An 18254-nucleotide genomic window follows, 5' to 3' on the forward strand; every position below is an offset into this window, starting at 1 on the left:
GGACAGCCTCCTCTATCCAGTTGCTAAGGGTTTCTGAAATAGAGAACTAATGGAAATGTCTTATAGTTCTCCACGCTAACTCTGTATTTTTTTCAGTGCTCACACATATGAGCCTGCAGTTTTTCATCAATATCTACAGAATCTTATTATAAGATGGCTTCTGGTAGACTGTAATGTCTAACGGAGAAACAGCTTGTGGTAGAATGCAGGCTACTCAAGTACGTTTAATAGACTTCATTGAGGGTGGTTTGTCATCAGGGATAACAACATAAATATTTTGATTTATGTCAGACTCATTAATTATTCCCTTAAAGTCTATATTTTGGAGAAGCTCCATATAAGCTGAATTTACTTGTTATTTTCATCTTCATTGAACTGAAAGCCCTCCTGCAGTTTCGAATGAAACAACTGTTGTTTATGGGCCATGCAGATTGGCTTTACTTTCCCTGCCAAAGGTAAATACCCCAAAGGAATCCAAAATTACACTGAATGAAAATTTGGATGAGCACCATTTGTGCTTTAATTTGGGTAAAAACAGTCCTCAAAGGTTATGGGCTGTGAGGGATATCTGGCTTATTAAGTAGATCCCAGGTTGAAGTTATTCCAAGCAGACTGGATTTTGTCCCAAACTGGCTATTTTGTGTTGACCTACACCGGGAAATAAAACAATTCATTTGAAAGAAATGATGTGTCTGTTTTAGTCTTTCAAGACTGCATGATTCATTTATGTGCTAAGTGTCATCGTGGCTAGACTGGCCCACATGTTCTCCTGGTACCCACCCAGTGCAATGGGTGGATGAGGACAAGCAACGTCCTCAACATCTTCCACCCCAACCTTCCCTCTGTACTTTTCATGCAGAGCCCTGTCTCTCCTCCAGACTCCTTGCCTGTTCCACTGGTCCACGGTAGCCCTGGGCAAGTCACAGTCTGCCATTCAGTTTTCATGTTAAAACAGGAATAATTTATATCTTTCAAATTTAAGGATACTTTCATGGATAAATGAGTTAATACAGATAAAGCAGCAATGATGTCAGAAACCCAGTAAATATTCAATTAACACAAGTTAATATTATTATTTTTTTTTACCTCTTGTTTTTTTATTTTTTTTTATTTTTAAACTTTACATAACTGTATTAGTTTTGCCAAATATCAAAATGAATCCACCACAGGTATACATGTGTTCCCCATCCTGAACCCTCCTCCCTCCTCCCTCCCCATTCCATCCCTCTGGGTCGTCCCAGTGCACCAGCCCCAAGCATCCAGTATCGTGCTTCGAACCTGGACTGGCAACTCGTTTCATACATGATATTTTACATGTTTCAATGCCATTCTCCCAAATCTTCCCACCCTCTCCCTCTCTCACAGAGTCCATAAGACTGTTCTATACATCAGTGTCTCTTTTGCTGTCTCGTACACAGGGTTATTGTTACCATCTTTCTAAATTCCATATATATGCGTTAGTATACTGTATTGGTGTTTTTCTTTCTGGCTTACTTCACTCTGTATAATAGGCTCCAGTTTCATCCACCTCATTAGAACTGATTCAAGTTAATATTATTATGGTTAAAATTATTATCATCATTCTTGTCATCATTCTTCTTTACCAACTGGCACAAAGTAAGGGGCAGGGTAACAGAAGGGTGATAGAGAACTTGAGTCAGCAGAGTCTTTGCAGTGAGAAAATGAATCTGGGGTTGAGACCTGAAACATTACCATAAGCCTGAACTTTTGCCAACCCTTGAGCCTGCTAGAATTAGATGTGAAAAAAGAGTTGATGGAGCATTATTCTGACATAATGGGCCATTTCACCACCGGGCAAATAAGATGATTTCTAGGAAAGGTTTAGGGTAAATATTCCATCCAATGGATACAATTCAGTCATTGTCACATGGTGGAGAACTTTACATCTCATCTTACTCTATATCAAACTGTTGTTTCCTACATATGTTTGCTCATGCTGCAAACTGCCCTAAATACCATTGTTATTTTTTTACTTCCCCTTTATTGATGTTCAGAATAAAGGTATGGTAGGTAGGTCCAGCGAGAAAATAAAACAAAAAAAATTGTCTATATTAAGCCAAGCTTTGAAATTTCCAAGTTGGTCACCACAAGCCATGCCTCAGTGCTCCAGGAAGGTATATGATGGCAGTCATTCCACAGTCTTCTTCCCAGTGCAAGCTCCACCCCTTACCCTGGGGGTCCTGGACCAGTCAGTCTCCTGTGAACACTTCTCATCACCTATTCCCATTGTGTGTGTGCTCAGCTGCTCAGTTGAATTTGATTCTTTGCAACTCCATGGACTGTATCCTGCTACAGTCCTCTGTTCATGGGATTTCCCAAGGCAAGAATACTGAAGTGGGCTGCCATTTCCTTCTCCAGGGAATCTTCCCGACTCAGGGACTGAACCATGTCTCCTGCTTGGCAAGCAGATTCTTTACCATTGAGCCACTTGGGAAGCCCCTGAACTCATCTAGGACCCCTCTATCCCTTATTCCTCTAACTTTGTCTTCTATTTATCCAGTATACCAACTGTTGGGTGGCATCCCACAGGCCTGCGCTTGCTCAGCTTCAAAACAAAACTAGAGCTTGGAGTCAGCAACAGAGACATCAATGGCTTAATGGATGAGGGGAGCTTACATGTCTGATGCAAGGTCGTGGGGCGACACCTCACTGTTTGTCACACTTGGTGGGCAGGACTTAGCAGCAGCCTTCACTCTAGGAGGGAAGGGGGGACTACCAGTTACAGGGAAATTGATGTCAGGTGATCGCATTAGTTACCAGGGAAACCAGTAGACAGCATGCTCCTCACCAACCCTTTAATAAAAACAATCAACAAACAGTTGGGGCATGGGGCAAGTTTCGGTTGGCCAGAAAGTCCATTTTTTCTCCAGTAAGATGGTACAGAAATCCCAAATGAACGTTATGCCCAACCCAATATCCATGGACTTCCCTGTAGCTCAAACAGTAAAGAATATGCCTGTGATGCAGGAGACCAGGGTTCAATTTCTGGGTTGGGAAGATCCTCTGGAGAAGGGAATGGCAATCCACTCCAAGAATCCAGGTATTCTTGCCTCGAGAATTCCATGAACAGAGAAGCCTGGAGGGCTACAGTCCATGGGGTCGCAAAGAGTTGGACATGACTGAGCGACTAACATACACAATATGCAGGAAGGACAATCATGTGAGCAGGGTGCAGGTGAAACAGGCACTGGTCGGGCAGGGGATGTCCAGAAAGTGAGAGCAGGCCTGACCATATACCACCACTTTCCTTCCTCATTTGTGTTCTTTCCCCTCTATGTGGAACTGTCTTCCCCACTGGCCCTCCTGGCTTACTTGATGTTGTTGTTCAGTCTCTCAGTTGTGTCTGACTCTGCGACCCCAAGGACTGCAGCACACCAGGCTTCCCTTATCCTTCACTATCTCCCAACAGTTTGCTCAAACTAATGGCCATTTAGTCAGTGATGCCATCCAATTGTCTCATCCTCTGCTGCTCTCTTCTCCTTCTGCTTTCAATCTTTCCCAGCATCAAGGTCTTTTCCAATGAGTCAGCTCTTCTATCAGGTGACCAAAGTACTGGAACTTCAGCATCAGTTCTTCAAATAAATATTCAGGGTTGACTTCCTTTAGGATTGACTTGTTTGATCTCCTCACCATCCAGGGGACTCTAAAGAGTCTTCTCCAGCACCACAGTTCTACTTGGACATATCTCAAATGTCACATTCTCAGAAAGGCTTCCCTGATCACCTTGCATAAAGAGACTTTTAGATAAAATACCCCTAGTAATACCCCTCTACCTCATCACTATTTTTATCACCTTTAGGGCTTTTATCACAACAAGTACTCATTTTGTATATGTATTTATTTTCTTGCTTTATAATAACTATACTTCTTTGAGGAAGGAACCTCTAAACCATGTATCCACAGCATCTAGGCCAGTCAGTATCTGGAATAGAGTCAACAGAGATTAAACATTTAATGAATGAATAAACCAACGCTTTGTTCCAGAATTTCCCATTTTATGCAAAGTAGCACAATGTTTTATAATTACGCTATCTCTTTATACACATTATTTGAGGATAGGAACGGGACCACATAGAACAGAGTGGGAGGGAAGAAAGTAACAGGCTGCATAAAAAAGCCAGAGAATCACTGATTAGAACTAAATCACCTGATGACAGCTGTTTAAAAAAAGAGTTTCTGGTATTGTGTGCAAGAAACAGGACTGAGAACTAACAAATATATGTAGGTGAAATTCTGCTTTATAAAGCAGTTGATAAATGATAAAAATGTTTAGTTCATTTAGGTCCAAAATATTTCCAAGATAAACACATATTTGTAAATGTTATTTATTCCTTTTTAAAACACCGGATTCTTCATTTCGCTGTGCATCTCTAATGATAACCTATTCACTAAACGCTTCCACCAGGGATTCTAGCTGAGGTTTGTGCCCTCGAACAAGAGAAAATACCTCCTCTTGGATGACTCATTTCAAAAAGTGGGAAGACACTCTCAAAATGGGCTTGAGAACTATTTTTTTTTTGAGGGGGAGGGCTGTGTTATAATTACAGTAATTTCATTTTCCTTTTTACAGACAAAAACATAAAGATGATTTTTAGAATTTCATTTGTTTCTCTTCTCCTCCCAGCCACGTGCTTACTCAACAGTGAGCTTTACAGGGATGCAGGTGTGAAAGCATATTCATATGGAAAATGTTCCTTAAACACAGCCCTAAATTATACTTGGTGACCAACTGTGTGAATATTTATGGCAGAGTTTGCTCATCCATTAAAAGAAAGAGTATTTTTCCATTGTAAGTTTCATATCTTGATAAAACACTATGTTATATTCTGCCTTTCTAAAGGAATCCTCTGTTAAAACAGTTATCTAGTTCTTTACTTTTACAGTGTTATAAAATATGTTCAGGCACATAAATTGTTTTTCAGTTAACATTCCCTCTTGCTTTATATTCTGTTTCATCTACACAGATTTCAATGAACGCATAAATGTTGGTTGGTTATCCAGGTTATCCAGATAGGCTTGGGTGCATACACAGCTATGGGTTTGAAGACTTTAATTTTCAGCACGCTACATTAAAGTCATATCTATTTTTCATAATGTCATAAAGCAAATATTTATTGAAAAGAGGGCAACATTGGAGCAGCTGCTTTTCTAAAGGCAGCCATACCTCAATGATGTTAGGCTAATAGCTGTATATATACAAACACACACTCATACACCATTATTCCATTGCTCCCAAAACCATCATTAGATTGTTCTGGTCCACAGTTGTTACCTCCTACACTGGATAGCAAGTCCTCTATACATGAAAAAACAAAAACAAAACAAAAAAAACTAGGCAAGAAAAATAGGCAGGAATGGAAAGGTGCAGGAATGGGCTGAATGTGAATTGCAACTGCTTAATTAAAATAGACACTTGAAACATAGATTTCTAATTCCAACATATTAGCATAAAAACATGATTAAATCAGAAAACTGAACACCTGGAGCCTTTGGGGTCAAGAGAGGTCTAATGATACCAGTTCAAGAGAAAAACAGCACCAAATTCCAGATTTGCGAGCTAGCAGAAGGGCAACAGGCTAGTCTTGAAGGCAACAGGGCAGTATTGGGGATATACATACTGTACATGCATATGTAGAAAAAGAGACAGTCTCCTAAAGGTGGAGCTAAAAATGGAACAGTTTTGTAACAAGTGCCTGAAAAGGTGAGAAAAATATCCTAGCTAATATCAGGAGAAATAATATTGTACAGCATTGGTTGGGCCCCAGCTAAAATGGCTTTTAACTGTGGGGCCAAGAATTTATTACATCAAATTTTAACTCTGTTCTGACTTCTAACATTTGACCTTTCACACTATAATTGAATGGTCCATAACAGGCGTTCTGTACCTGCTTTTGAATACAATCCCTATGTTATTGCTTAAAGATTTCCACCTCAATGCATAACAGTTCTCCTCATTCATGCAGCATGGGTTATCTCAATGGATAGGTATTTCTTACTCTCTCTAAAGACCTACCAATAATTCTCACAGGAGTTTGAGTCTGTAAATTCACAGTGAAATTAGACCTTGAAAAAGACCAAACTGTTTGTGCCAATCCACACCGATTTAGGCAAAGCAGAGTAAAAGAAGGCGTGAGGCTTCTATCTTCAAACTGTGGAATCCTGGCTCCCCATGAGGTTAGGAAAATAAGGTAAGTAATATATATTTATCTAACCTATGATTTTAAAGTGATTTCTCATACATGATCCCACCAGATACTCTCACACATGCAAAAATATAGAATTTTTAAGAACCTCCTTATAAAATAAATAATTCCATTTATTTGCCTTGTATAATAATTCCTTGTATAGTTGGCTCGACTGTCGCAGACAATAGAGGCCTTTCAGCCAGCCATCGCCTGAGCAACTGTCACTCCAAGCCAATGTCCCCTCTTTCCAGCCCTGCTGTCTTTCTGCTTCTCTTGGCTCCCTCTGCTCCATTAACAGCCTAGGGCTAGGCTAAGGCTGAAAGTGTCTTAATGATTCCTTTCAAAACAGAGGCAGCAAAGACAAAGGAAATATTGCACAAGAGAATTAAGTGTTTCAGATTTTGTTCCATTTTGGGCAGAGACTGAGACACAAACATTCTCAAATGTTGAGATTTCTGCTTCCCATCTCTGTCTCTGTCAACGCTTGGCAACAGCTGAGAAGAAAAGAATACAAATTTAAGCAGTGCACACATTCCACCTTATACCTAGGCTTTCAGTGAAAAGAAGGGAAAAAACAGTCTCTGCAAAGAACCAAGGCAAAATCCCACAAGAAGAGACCAAGAGGCCAACCCAAAAACAACACAGCAACTCTTTTTTTTTAAACGTTTTTAATTTTAGTTTTGAGAAAGAGATTTAAATGAGTTAGCACTGTCAAAAAGTAGGGAGAGGGAGAGAGATTCCCACAGTTTTTTTTCCCACCTTAGAATTCTAAGGTTCTTAATTTCTCCGGTAGTACAAGGCTCTGAAAAGTACTTTCAGAATACAGTTCCAGCATTTCTTTTCAGGCAGTTTGTTCTTAAGAATGTTGGAATGTGAACAACAAGAAAAACTGTTGCTTCAAATGCTATCCTCACTCTGCATTTGGCCCCCAAGCACTGCTGATGTTGCAGAATAAATACCAACACCACCACAAGCAACTTGACAAAAAAAGTTTTTGGATTGACAAAGTACACAGCATGCAAGACTTAACTGAATACACTTCTTTATCACAGAAACATAACAATGGTCACAGGGCAAAAGCCAATGAATTGAATAACACTGGGCATTTTAATTACAGAAAAATGGGCGTTCTCAGCATAATTGTTTATAATAATCATATCATGTGTTGCATTGAACAGTTCTGACTTTGGACCTATGCAAACTAGGCTCAGACACATAGACTGATTTCCAATTCCCTATTGCCACTATAGACTAAACAACTGTTGGTCATTAATAAAACATCAAGGTGAGATATAAATATACAAAGTGTCCCTCTCAAAGGTATCATGGCAAAGACCCTACACATACAAAACTGCCTAGTGTCTCTTTTGGAAAGATCCAGAGTGTAACCAGCTGTGCCTGTCTTCGACTCAGAAATCCAGCTTTTATTAATCTAGAGTTTGGGCCACTAAGTCCAAAGAGTGGTGAACTTAGGCCATTCTGACCAAAAGGGCAAAAATGAACCACTGTAAGGGCAGACAGCTCAGGAAGGAATTGCCAGGATGTGTAAGAAATAAGACAGAAAATTCAGCTAAGATTTAGAACTAGATAAAGAGAGTAAAAGGCTACACAGGAGCAGGACACGCCAATGGTAGAAAGAGGGTACTCAGAACCCAGGGTGAGGAAGAGCAGTGCTAGAGGAGGCAGACTGGTTGAGACGAGGGAGGACCCTCGTCTAGGAGGCATCTCCTTCACCTGTTACTGGTATATGCTCATACAGCTTTGATGCTGTGGCCAGGGGGGAAAAATCAACCACCAGGTTTCCAAATTAGACATTTTTCCAAGAATTGAGTTATTTGCCTCAAGATTGGATTCAGTAATCTCAGAAAGAGATGCAAGAAAATCAATTTCCTGATAAAGAAAAAAATCTCATCAAGAGCACTCTTGGGAGACAGACTGCGAGACCAGGCAAATGTGTCCCGGAACAAAGGAAACAAAGACGGCCAAGCAACATGAATGACTGGCAAATACTTAAATTGGTTTACTCATGCACTCAGAAAATAGGGTTTCAATGAAAAAGCTATCAAAACTAATGACAAATATTTTTTTTCCATGTAAGTCTGGTCAGCCTTTATTGCTCACCCTGTACCCAGGACCCAGATCCTGGCTTAACACACCAGTTTCACAGAGCTGCAAAATATATGCTGAGGCTCGGGACACAGAGGGTGCTTGGCTGATGTGGGCCCTTACTGTGCTTGCTTGTCTGTGTGCATGGAAATATCAGACCTTCCTGATGTCCTGCCGTGTGTGCACCAAGCCAGCTCACAGTTCAGGTCTCAGGACCCAGCTCCTCAAATCTGTGGTTTACAAGCTTTCTTGAAAGTCCTAAATGCAATCATTGTTTTAAAAACTCATCTGCTTAAAATAAAAGAAAGAAAGAAAGAAAGAAAGCATTGCCAGGAACTGCTTAAAGGAAAACAAAAAGCTTATTTGATTTTTTTTTAACTTTGCCCATCAGATGCCAAGTAAACTTATTAAGTCTTTGTTTTATGAGGAATCAGGAAACATGTCCAAAAGCAATTTTATATAGCCAGTAGGTATCAACCAAATATGTTCCCATTCACTTTTACAGGTTTGTTTTTTTTTTTTTCTAAACCCCACTGTAAACCTTTCAAAAGGAAGGTATCAAAACTTTTACATACTTTATATTTTCTGTCACTTCCTGAACACAACAGCCTTTCGATCAATGTTCAATGTTAAACCAATATTTCAAGGAGTGAAATTATACATGTTTTAATCACACATTTATCTAGCTTTCTGTTTTCCCAAAATAACATGAATTATGTATCAATTTTAATGTTTTTTCTATATTGGAGAAAATAGATTTCCTGAGCAATAAAGAGTAGAAATTCTGTAAGATGTTTGCATACACCCAAGATTTCTTTTACAAAGGCATCAACAGGTAGAGCATGGTAACTGGGTTTTGCAGAAGATCTGGGGCCAAACTTCTGCTTACTGTGGCATACTTTATTTTAACTTGAGGAAGAAAAGACAGACAGATTGTTCAGCTAAAGACAGATCTAGCTTAGACAGAAACAGCAAGAAGCCTATCACAGTGTTAAGATATCATAAAAAATGATTATGGTAAAAACAACTTTCTAAAATTATGTCAAATGTGTGATTGGTAGAAGGTGTAGAGAGAAAATGATTTAAAGAGTTACAGATATTGGTAAGGGCTTTTCTGTAAAGAATCCACCTGCCAAAACAGGAGACGTGGGTTCAATACCTGGGTCAGGGAGATCCAGGTGTAGGAAATGGCAACCTGCTCCAGTTTTCTTGCCTGGGAAATTCCATGGACAGAGGAGCTTGAGGGGGCTACAGTCCATGAGGTTGCAAAGATTTGGCAACCAAACAACAACAAGAGATAATGGAGAAACAACAGAATGGCTTAGAGCACAGAGTGAATTATTTGGGAGGAAAGGCGATACTGGTTTAAAAGGAAATGATTCCTATCCCCTAAAACTCTCATAGGAAGGAAACTGGGACAAACGCTTCAAACAAAGGAAGTTGATTAGGAAGGGAGGTGAAGACAAGGTGGACAAGAATATGGGCTTAATAAAGTCTCCAGTTAGGCTTTTGGTTCTATCCTAGATGACTCCATGGGTTCGAGTTGCGTGCTAGGGTTCTAAACCTCCATCCTCAGTCCTCATATTACAGGAGTTGGACGGCAAGGAGAAGATAATGAGGCTTCAGATAATGGACTTGACACCAAAGGCATCAGCCCAGGCTCCTCCTCTGGCTGCAATATATGGACACGAAGACCATATAACTTTTCTAACTTTTCTGAGAAAGGGAGCTCCTTCTGTCCTGTAGCACTCAGGAACCCTAGACATGATCATTCAAATTCTTATGGCCCTTCAAACAGTTTCCATTTTAGACCTGGGGCTTTTTTCCCCTGCTGATTTGTCTGCCATCAAATATCTAAGCTGGAGAGATTCATACAGAAAATGTTTCACTTCATCCATTATTCATGCACACCTTTTGTTTAAAAAGAATGGAAAGTGCACCTAAGCCAGATATCTTCAGAGACTAACATACTGAGTTTTTGTGTTTGCTTTTTAACTGCTAAATGTTGTTCTTTGCTATCAGCCTTTTAGCCAAAAAAAAATAGGCAAAAACCTCCTGGTTAATATCCCTTTTCTAATATTCTATCTAATTTCTGGATGTAAAAGTCTAGTCTCCATAGGATAGATTTTGTTGGTCAGGGAAATCTACAGTAAAGAGGTGACACTGAGCAGAGACCTGAGAGAAGAGAGGGAGCAGCTCATACAGGTATAGAGAGGAGAGCACGGCAGGAAGAAGGAACAGAATTGAGAAGTCCTGCAAGTAAGAGGGAGCTTCTTAGGTGACTCTAGTGGTAGAGAAGCTGCTGCCAATGCAGGAGATGTGAGAGATGCGGGTTCAATCGCTGGGTCAGGAAGATCCTCTGGAGAAGGGCATGGCAACCCGCTCCAGTATTCTTGCCTGGAGAATCCCCATGGACAGAGGAGCTTGGTGGGCTACAGTGCACAGAGTTGGAAAGAGTGGGACATGACTGAAGTGACTTAGAATGCACGCACACAGGTAAGGAATTGCCTGCAAAGAGGAGATCACAGAAGTAGGAAGGACAGGAGAAAGTGTGGTAGAAGTTTTCAGAGAGGTGGCAGCTGTGAGGGTGAGGAGACACAGGTGACTGGTAAGCAGCTGAGAGGACTTGGGCTTTCTTCAGATTGAAATGGAGAGCTGATGGAAGGTTCTGAACACAGGAGTAGCATGATCTATTAAATGACTCAGAGCTGAAAATTCTACACTAGTTACTCTGTGGAAATTAGTTGGTGGGAGCTGGAGAAGGATGGGTAAGACCAGAAGAAAAGAAGACATCTAGGAGTCTCTTATAACAGTTTAAGAGATGTTGTTAGTTTGAACCAGAGTGTTAACAGTGGGGGTGGTGACAGGTGATCATAGATCCTGGATATCTGCTAAAGATAGTGTGAACAAGGTTTTTTTTTTTAAAGGATTAGATGTGGTATTTGAGAGAAAAGGAAGCTGAGGGGAGAGAGTAGTCAAGAGCTGGAGTAGTCTGTGGGTCACCTTAGGTATAATTCTGTCCTTTAATTTTTGGAGCTTAAAACTGTAGATGGAGAATAAGGAAGACAGTAAAATAGAGACACACTGATAAGTGAATGAATGCACTGAAATAATATCTTGAATGTGCCTCTACCATAAGAATTATCACATTGCATTATTATCATCTTCACTGGTCCTTTTTTCCATGAGGACAAATTCTTTGTCTCATTTGTTTTGTATTTACAGTTCAAGAATTTAAGGAAGTATTCAATCATTTATTTCAATTTCAATTCATTTATTTACATTACTGTGACAAGATCACAAGAAACATTTAACAGTGAAGGAAACCAGAAAGAGAAAAACAAATATCATACATTAACACATATATGTGGAATCTAGAAAAATGGTAGATGAACCTATTTGCAGGGCAGGAATAGATGTGCAGATGTAGAAAATGAGTGCTCTGTGATGACCCAGAGGCGTAGAACTAGGAGGCTGGAGGAAGGTCCAAGACGGAGGGGATATATGTATACATATAGCTGATTAATTTCAGTGTACAACAGAAACTAACAAAACATTGTAAAGCAATTATACTCTATTAAAAATAAATAACTAAATAAAAAGTATAAGAGATTCACTTTGTTGTATACTTGAAACTAACACAACATTGTAAATCAAGGTTAAAAAAATTGACTAATATCCAAATAAAAAATTTTAAAAAATTAAAGTGGCTGACACAATTGGAGGAATACAGGCAATAGCTTATGAACAGAAATGCCTTAAAGTGGATAATATCAGGGCTGCATGTGCTCTCCAGCTATTTTAGGAGTTAAGAGCCGATAGTTTAAGGTAAACATCTTATTAGTCAGCTAATAATCCTCATATTTCAGTGGGTTACCAAAACACAGATTTATTTCTCATTCATATTACAAGTTGGACACAAGTTAGCTATGGCTTTCTACCTACCTTGTCATTCCAGGACTGAAGAAGCAGCCCAAATCTGAAACATGCAAAGGGAAGATTAAAAGTGGTGGGAGAAACCTACAATACTTCTCTAAACTTCTACATAGAATTGGTATGAGCTCTATCCACACACATTCCATTGGCTAAAGCAAGTAATTTGTCCAACTTAAGTCAATAAGTAAGTAATTTGTCCAACAAGTTAATAAGTAATTTGTCCAACTTAATTCCACTACAAGAGAAGACTCTACACATAGACATCACCAGATGGTCAACACGGAAATCAGATTGATTATATTCTTTGAAGCCAAAGATGGAGAAGCTCTATACAGTCAGCAAAAACAAGACCGGGAGCTGACTGTGGCTCAGATCATGAACTCCTTATTGCCAAATTCAGACTGAAATTGAAGAAAGTAGGGGAAACCACTAGACCATTCAGGTATGACCTAAATCAAATCCCTTATGATTATACAGTGGAAGTGAGAAACAGATTTAAGGGCCTAGATCTGATAGATAGAATGCCTGATGAACTATGGACAGAGGTTCGTGACATTGTACAGGAGACAGGGATGAAGACCATCCCTGTGGAAAAGAAATGCAAAAAAGCAAAATGGCTATCTGGGGAGGCCTTACAAATAGCTGTGAAAAGAAGAGAAGCAAAAAGCAAAGGAGAAAAGGAAAGATATATGCATCTGAATGAAGAGTTCCAAAGAATAGCAAGGAGATAAGAAAGCCTTCTTCAGCGATCAGTGCAAAGAAATAGAGGAAAACAACAGAATGGGAAAGACTAGAGATCTCTTCAAGAAAATTAGAGATACCAAGAGAACATTTCATACAAAGATGGGCTCGATAAAGGACAGAAATGGTATGGACCTAACAGAAGCAGAAGATATTAAGAAGAGGTGGCAAGAATACACAGAATTGTACAAAAATGATCTTCATGACCAAGATAATCACAATGGTGTGATCACTGACCTAGAGCCAGACATCCTGGAATGTGAAGTAAGTGGGCCTTAGAAAGCATCACTATGAGCAAAGCTAGTGGAGGTGATGGAATTCCCGTTGAGCTATTTCAAATCCTGAAAGATGATGCTGTTAAAGTGCTGCACTCAATATGCCAGCAAATTTGGAAAACTCAGCAGTGGCCACAGGACTGGAAAAGGTCAGTTTTCATTCCAATCCCAAAGAAAGTCAATGCCAGAGAATGCTCAAACTACCGCATAATTGCAGTCATCTCACATGCTAGTAAAGTAATGCTCAAAATTCTCCAAGCCAGGCTTCAGCAATACGCTTGATGAAAGTGAAAGAGGAGAGTGAAAAGTTGGCTTAAAGCTCAACATTCAGAAAATGAAGATCATGGTATCTGGTCCCATCACTTCATGGGAACTAGATGGGGAAACAGTGGAAACAGTGTCAGACTTTATTTTGGGGGGCTCCAAAATCACTACAGATCGTGACTGCACCCATGAAATTAAAAGATACTTACTCCTTGAAAGGAAAGTTATGACCAATCTAGATAGCATATTCAAAAGCAGACACATTACTTTGCCAGCAAAGGTCCATCTAGTCAAGGCTCTGGTTTTTCCAGTGGTCATGTATGGATGTGAGAGTTGGACTGTGAAGAAAGCTGAGCACCGAAGAATTGATGCTTTTGAACTGTGGTGTTGGAGAAGACTCTTGAGAGTCCCTTGGACTACAAGGAGATCCAACCAGTCCATTCTAAAGGAAATCAGTCCTGGGTGTTCATTGGAAGGACTGATGCTGAAGCTGAAACTCTAATACTTTGGCCACCTCATGCGAAGAGTTGACTCATTGGAAAGGACCCTGATGCTGGGAGGGATTGGGGGCAGGAGGAGAAGGGGACAACAGAGGATGAGATGGCTGGATGGCATCACCGACTCGATGGACATGAGTTTGAGTAAACTCTGGGAGTTGGTGATGGACAGGGAGGCCTGGCGTGCTACAATTCATGGGTCGCAAAGAGTCTGACACAACTGAGCGACTGAACTGAACTGAACTGAACTGAAGTCCAATAACGGTAGGAATACTTAATTCTCTTATAGGAAACATAAGAATAAATAATTGCAGACAGAAATATATCTACTATGAGTTACTTCCAAAAGATATAAATTCCTTTGGCCTCCTAGATCCCAAATGGGACCATGGAACCATGGCCGATGATTGATATATCTACTACCACAGCCATCCATGTTCATAAAGTTTAGATCCAAGTTTCGAAGAGACCAATGGACAATCAATATTACTTATTGGGAACCAACCAGTCCTCTTTTTTCTTTTGAATCTTCAAGAAGGATAATTAAGTAAATTTAAGGATCTCTGGTTTCAGAAAATGCTGGCAATCACCACTCACAGTGTAGGCTGATAAAATTTCTTTTGTTTAGTTTCTCAAGGATCCATTACTACAGTGTTTTTGTTCTGAACTGTGAAAATGGGGAAAGCATCAGGAGTAGTAGATGTCTCAGTTCCAGGAGCCAGTCCCTTCCAAATTTCTCCTCCCAGCCTTGAGTGTTAATACTACCTGGACAGAAAAACTGCTTAAGTTTGTAAGTAACCAATTCTGTGCTTAGAGGCACTAAACTATATATTAAAAATCATTCATAATGTCAAGCCATGTAAACATGGCATGTTTATAAGGACATGGGGAGATAATAAATCAATGCACTACCATTCAATCAGAGAAAGGGATGGCACCCTACTCCAGTACTCTTGCTTGGAAAATCCCATGGACGGAGGAGCCTGGTGGGCTGCAGTCCATGGGGTCGCAAAGAGTCGGCCACGACTGAGCGACTTCACTTTCACTTTTCACTTTCATGCATTGGAGAAGGAAATGGCAACCCACTCCAGTGTTCTTGCCTGGAGAATCCCAGGGACAGAAGAGCCTGGTAGGCTGCCATCTCTGGGGTCGCACAGAGTCAGAATCGACTGACGGGACTTAGCAGCAGCAGCAGCAACATTCAATAATTCCATGACTTGTGATATGTTTTGGTTCAAAGTTTTAGGAAGCACCTCTTTTTAAAGTGGTACCAAAGAAAGATTTTGATGCTGAATAATTATGTGGTTAGACCTGCTTTTCAATGTGAAGAGTATTATGCTGTGATCCTTTCTCTCAAGGCTCTGAATGAAGACCTAGAACCCAATAGGACACCTGGGCTAGTTGGGATGCTCATCAAAACAGAGAAATTCATTATAAGAGATACCATGATATAAATGGCTCTATATAAGATGACTATTTCCATATCTTTACTGACAGTCCTGACTAGTACAACTTTGTTCATTTGGCTAAAAGTTTCTTACAACAAATTATCTCATGCAACAAGAGTTTTACTTACTCTGTGTACATGTGTGAGTGTATATTTTTTTGTATTTCTGGTCCCACACATTGGCTGTATGTATTGGAGAGAAGAGAACTGGTGGAAAATATTAATTCATGAAGCTGTGGTCACTGATGTCTCAGTTACTTGTTCAAACAAGTGAATTGATACTAGCATGATAGAAGGGGTATTCACTCAAAATTTTAAAATATGTTTATATAAATGAATCTGTATTACATAGCATAGTAAATTCATAGTTACTAAATATAAATCACTTCCCATGGCATGAAAATGGAAGTGTTAGTTGCTCAGTCATGTCCGCCTCTTTGTGACCCCCATGGACTGAAGCCTGCTTCTGTCCATGGAATTCTCCAGGCAAGAATACTGCAGTGGGTCACATTCCCTTCTCCAAGGGATCTTTCCAACCCAGGAAACCTGGGTCTCTTGCACTGCAGGCAGATTCTTCCCCATTTGAGCAATCAGAGATGACCAATGGCATATACACAATATGTAAATAATTTATACTCATTTAACTTTACATTTTAAAATGTTTTCATCATTATTACTTAATTAAAAGACATTTAGTTGTTTATATTTCAACCAGGTTATTCTTCTGGTTACACAGAACTGAACAATTCTCAATCTCCCTGTTTCTCAGTAGCCTTCTCTGTCTTCCATTTCAGTTAAATTCCCATGGAAGTGGTGGAAGTTAATTGCCCTTTGAGAGTACAGGACTGCAAGTAAAGTGAAACATTCTCATTTTATTTTCAGAAAAGAGAATGTTGCATTGTTTCAAACCTGGGTTACTGCTTGTCATGCCAAAGGTGAAATAATGACCTCAGTAAGCTTTGGAATTTTAGCTACAGTTGAAGTTTTGCAGTGATTCCTGCGATTTCTGTTATGTACAGGCCTTAACCAAAGATGTGAATGTCCTCTTGTATTTTTTAGATGAAAAATGTCTCTGTCAAATAGGCAGCATGTTGCAGACATATTGCAGAGCCTCTAAGGTAAAAGACATTTCTTACCTAAGATCATCAAGAGATTTTTCTTCACTTTTACATTACTGTCTTGCCCTTCCCTTTTACCCCCAGTCAATGCATCTAAGAGAATTTGTCCTTCCCAGGCAATTATTCCTTTCCTCCCAGGATGAAGCTATAGTGGTGTCACCCACCTTCCAAGGATCAGCCTGACTCCCAGGATTAACGTGGAGGGATGAGACCTAGGATGTACAGGTCTGGGGCATAAATGCCCGGATTGTATTTCCTTTGGTGTCTGTACCTAATGTCCCAATCCCCACACCCCACCAACTGTGAGATTTTACTTATTTATTTATTTACATCTCCACAGTACTAGTACTTCCTGTAATATCCAGCCTCCTGCTTTGTTCTTCAGAAGTTTCTACAGGATTGAACACACTCAGCTCTAATTCACTTCTACAGAAACAACACAGTCATCCCAGAGAACTGCCATTTCACAACCACTCTTGCTTTCCTTGTAGCCACACTTTTTTCCCTTCACTCAAAATCTAATCCCCTTGATTCTTTGTTGCCACAGTGCTTGAGAAGAAAAATTAGATTATGTAAAGAATATAAATACTAAAAAAAAAAGTTCTGAACTGAATTTAGCTCCCCCTTTACATGTTCACTTTGAAATGATCCATTTGTGCCCTAAGATAAATCCTCTCTGACATTTGATTCTCGTTTACTATTCACCTTGGTTGAAGCTTCGGGGTCTCCATCTCTCACCAACCTCCCCCTCTTCAATTCTTGGTTGCTCAGCAACCTCAAACAGCTGGTTGCCCAAACAGGAAAAGTAAATGGGATTAACTCTGGAGGAAACTAATTGAAGGAAGCATTAGTATGCTCCCAATCAGAATTCTTTCAAAAAAAAAAAAAAAAGGAATTTTTTTTCAATACTAGCTGATTAAGTTGCACTGTGCTGTCCTAAGTAGGAAGACAGACTATGGAGTGTACAGGTGGAAGAACATTACAGATTCGAATGCTGAACATTCAGAGCAGTGGTGACAGCAGCCACTACTTAATTGCCCTTAACAGGCCACAGTCCTCTGTTTGCAAAAGGGCGTAAAGTTATTACAAGTCTTTTGCTTGTTACTTCTCTCATTCATGCATGAATGTATATATTCATTCACTCACTCACTCCCTTACTTATCCACTCAGTTAAGTATTTACTGAGAGACAGCAGGCTGTTAATAGAAATGCTATGGACTCTGGGGGTGAACCAGACATTCGTTTCAATCTTAGCTCCAATACTTTCCTATCTCTGCCATTCTAAACCAATTTTCTTAAACTTTCTAGATCTTCATTTAAACATTGGTAAAATCAAGTTATCAATACTTACACCTTAAATGAATATTGTGATGATTAAATAAAATAGAATATGCAAAATAACCACTACAGTGATTGCCCAGGTTAGACATTCCATTAACTTAATTTTTCTTCCACCATGTGTCACTGAAATGTGGGAGAAAAACTGGAGGTATGTTATCCAGTTTGAGACTTCTGTCTGTATTTCAAGCATAAAGCCAAGACAAGAATGAAATTTCAGCTGTAGTAGTTAAGAGGAATTGACAGATACGAGGTTTCTTAAATAACGAGAATGGAGTGAATGATAAATCAGTGGAAACTGTCAAAGATACCTCAATGTTCTGAGA

The 18254-nt window shown here is 39.7% G+C and overlaps 1 long non-coding RNA gene across 1 annotated transcript in view; it reads right to left on the reverse strand.

Moving 5' to 3' along the window:
- Positions 1-17344, reverse strand: part of LOC129620607 (uncharacterized) — a 58286-nt gene extending 40942 nt beyond the window's left edge. The window contains exons 1-2 of the long non-coding RNA XR_008698595.1: positions 17296-17344; positions 12258-12291 (exon numbers count right to left, since the gene is read on the reverse strand). This is a non-coding gene — a long non-coding RNA (uncharacterized LOC129620607). The remainder of the gene's footprint in view (positions 1-12257; positions 12292-17295) is intronic.
- Between the last annotated feature and the right edge of the window lie 910 nt (positions 17345-18254).

This window comes from Bubalus kerabau, chromosome 10, assembly GCF_029407905.1.
Source record: "Bubalus kerabau isolate K-KA32 ecotype Philippines breed swamp buffalo chromosome 10, PCC_UOA_SB_1v2, whole genome shotgun sequence".
In the NCBI taxonomy this organism is placed as follows: Eukaryota; Metazoa; Chordata; class Mammalia; order Artiodactyla; family Bovidae; genus Bubalus; species Bubalus kerabau.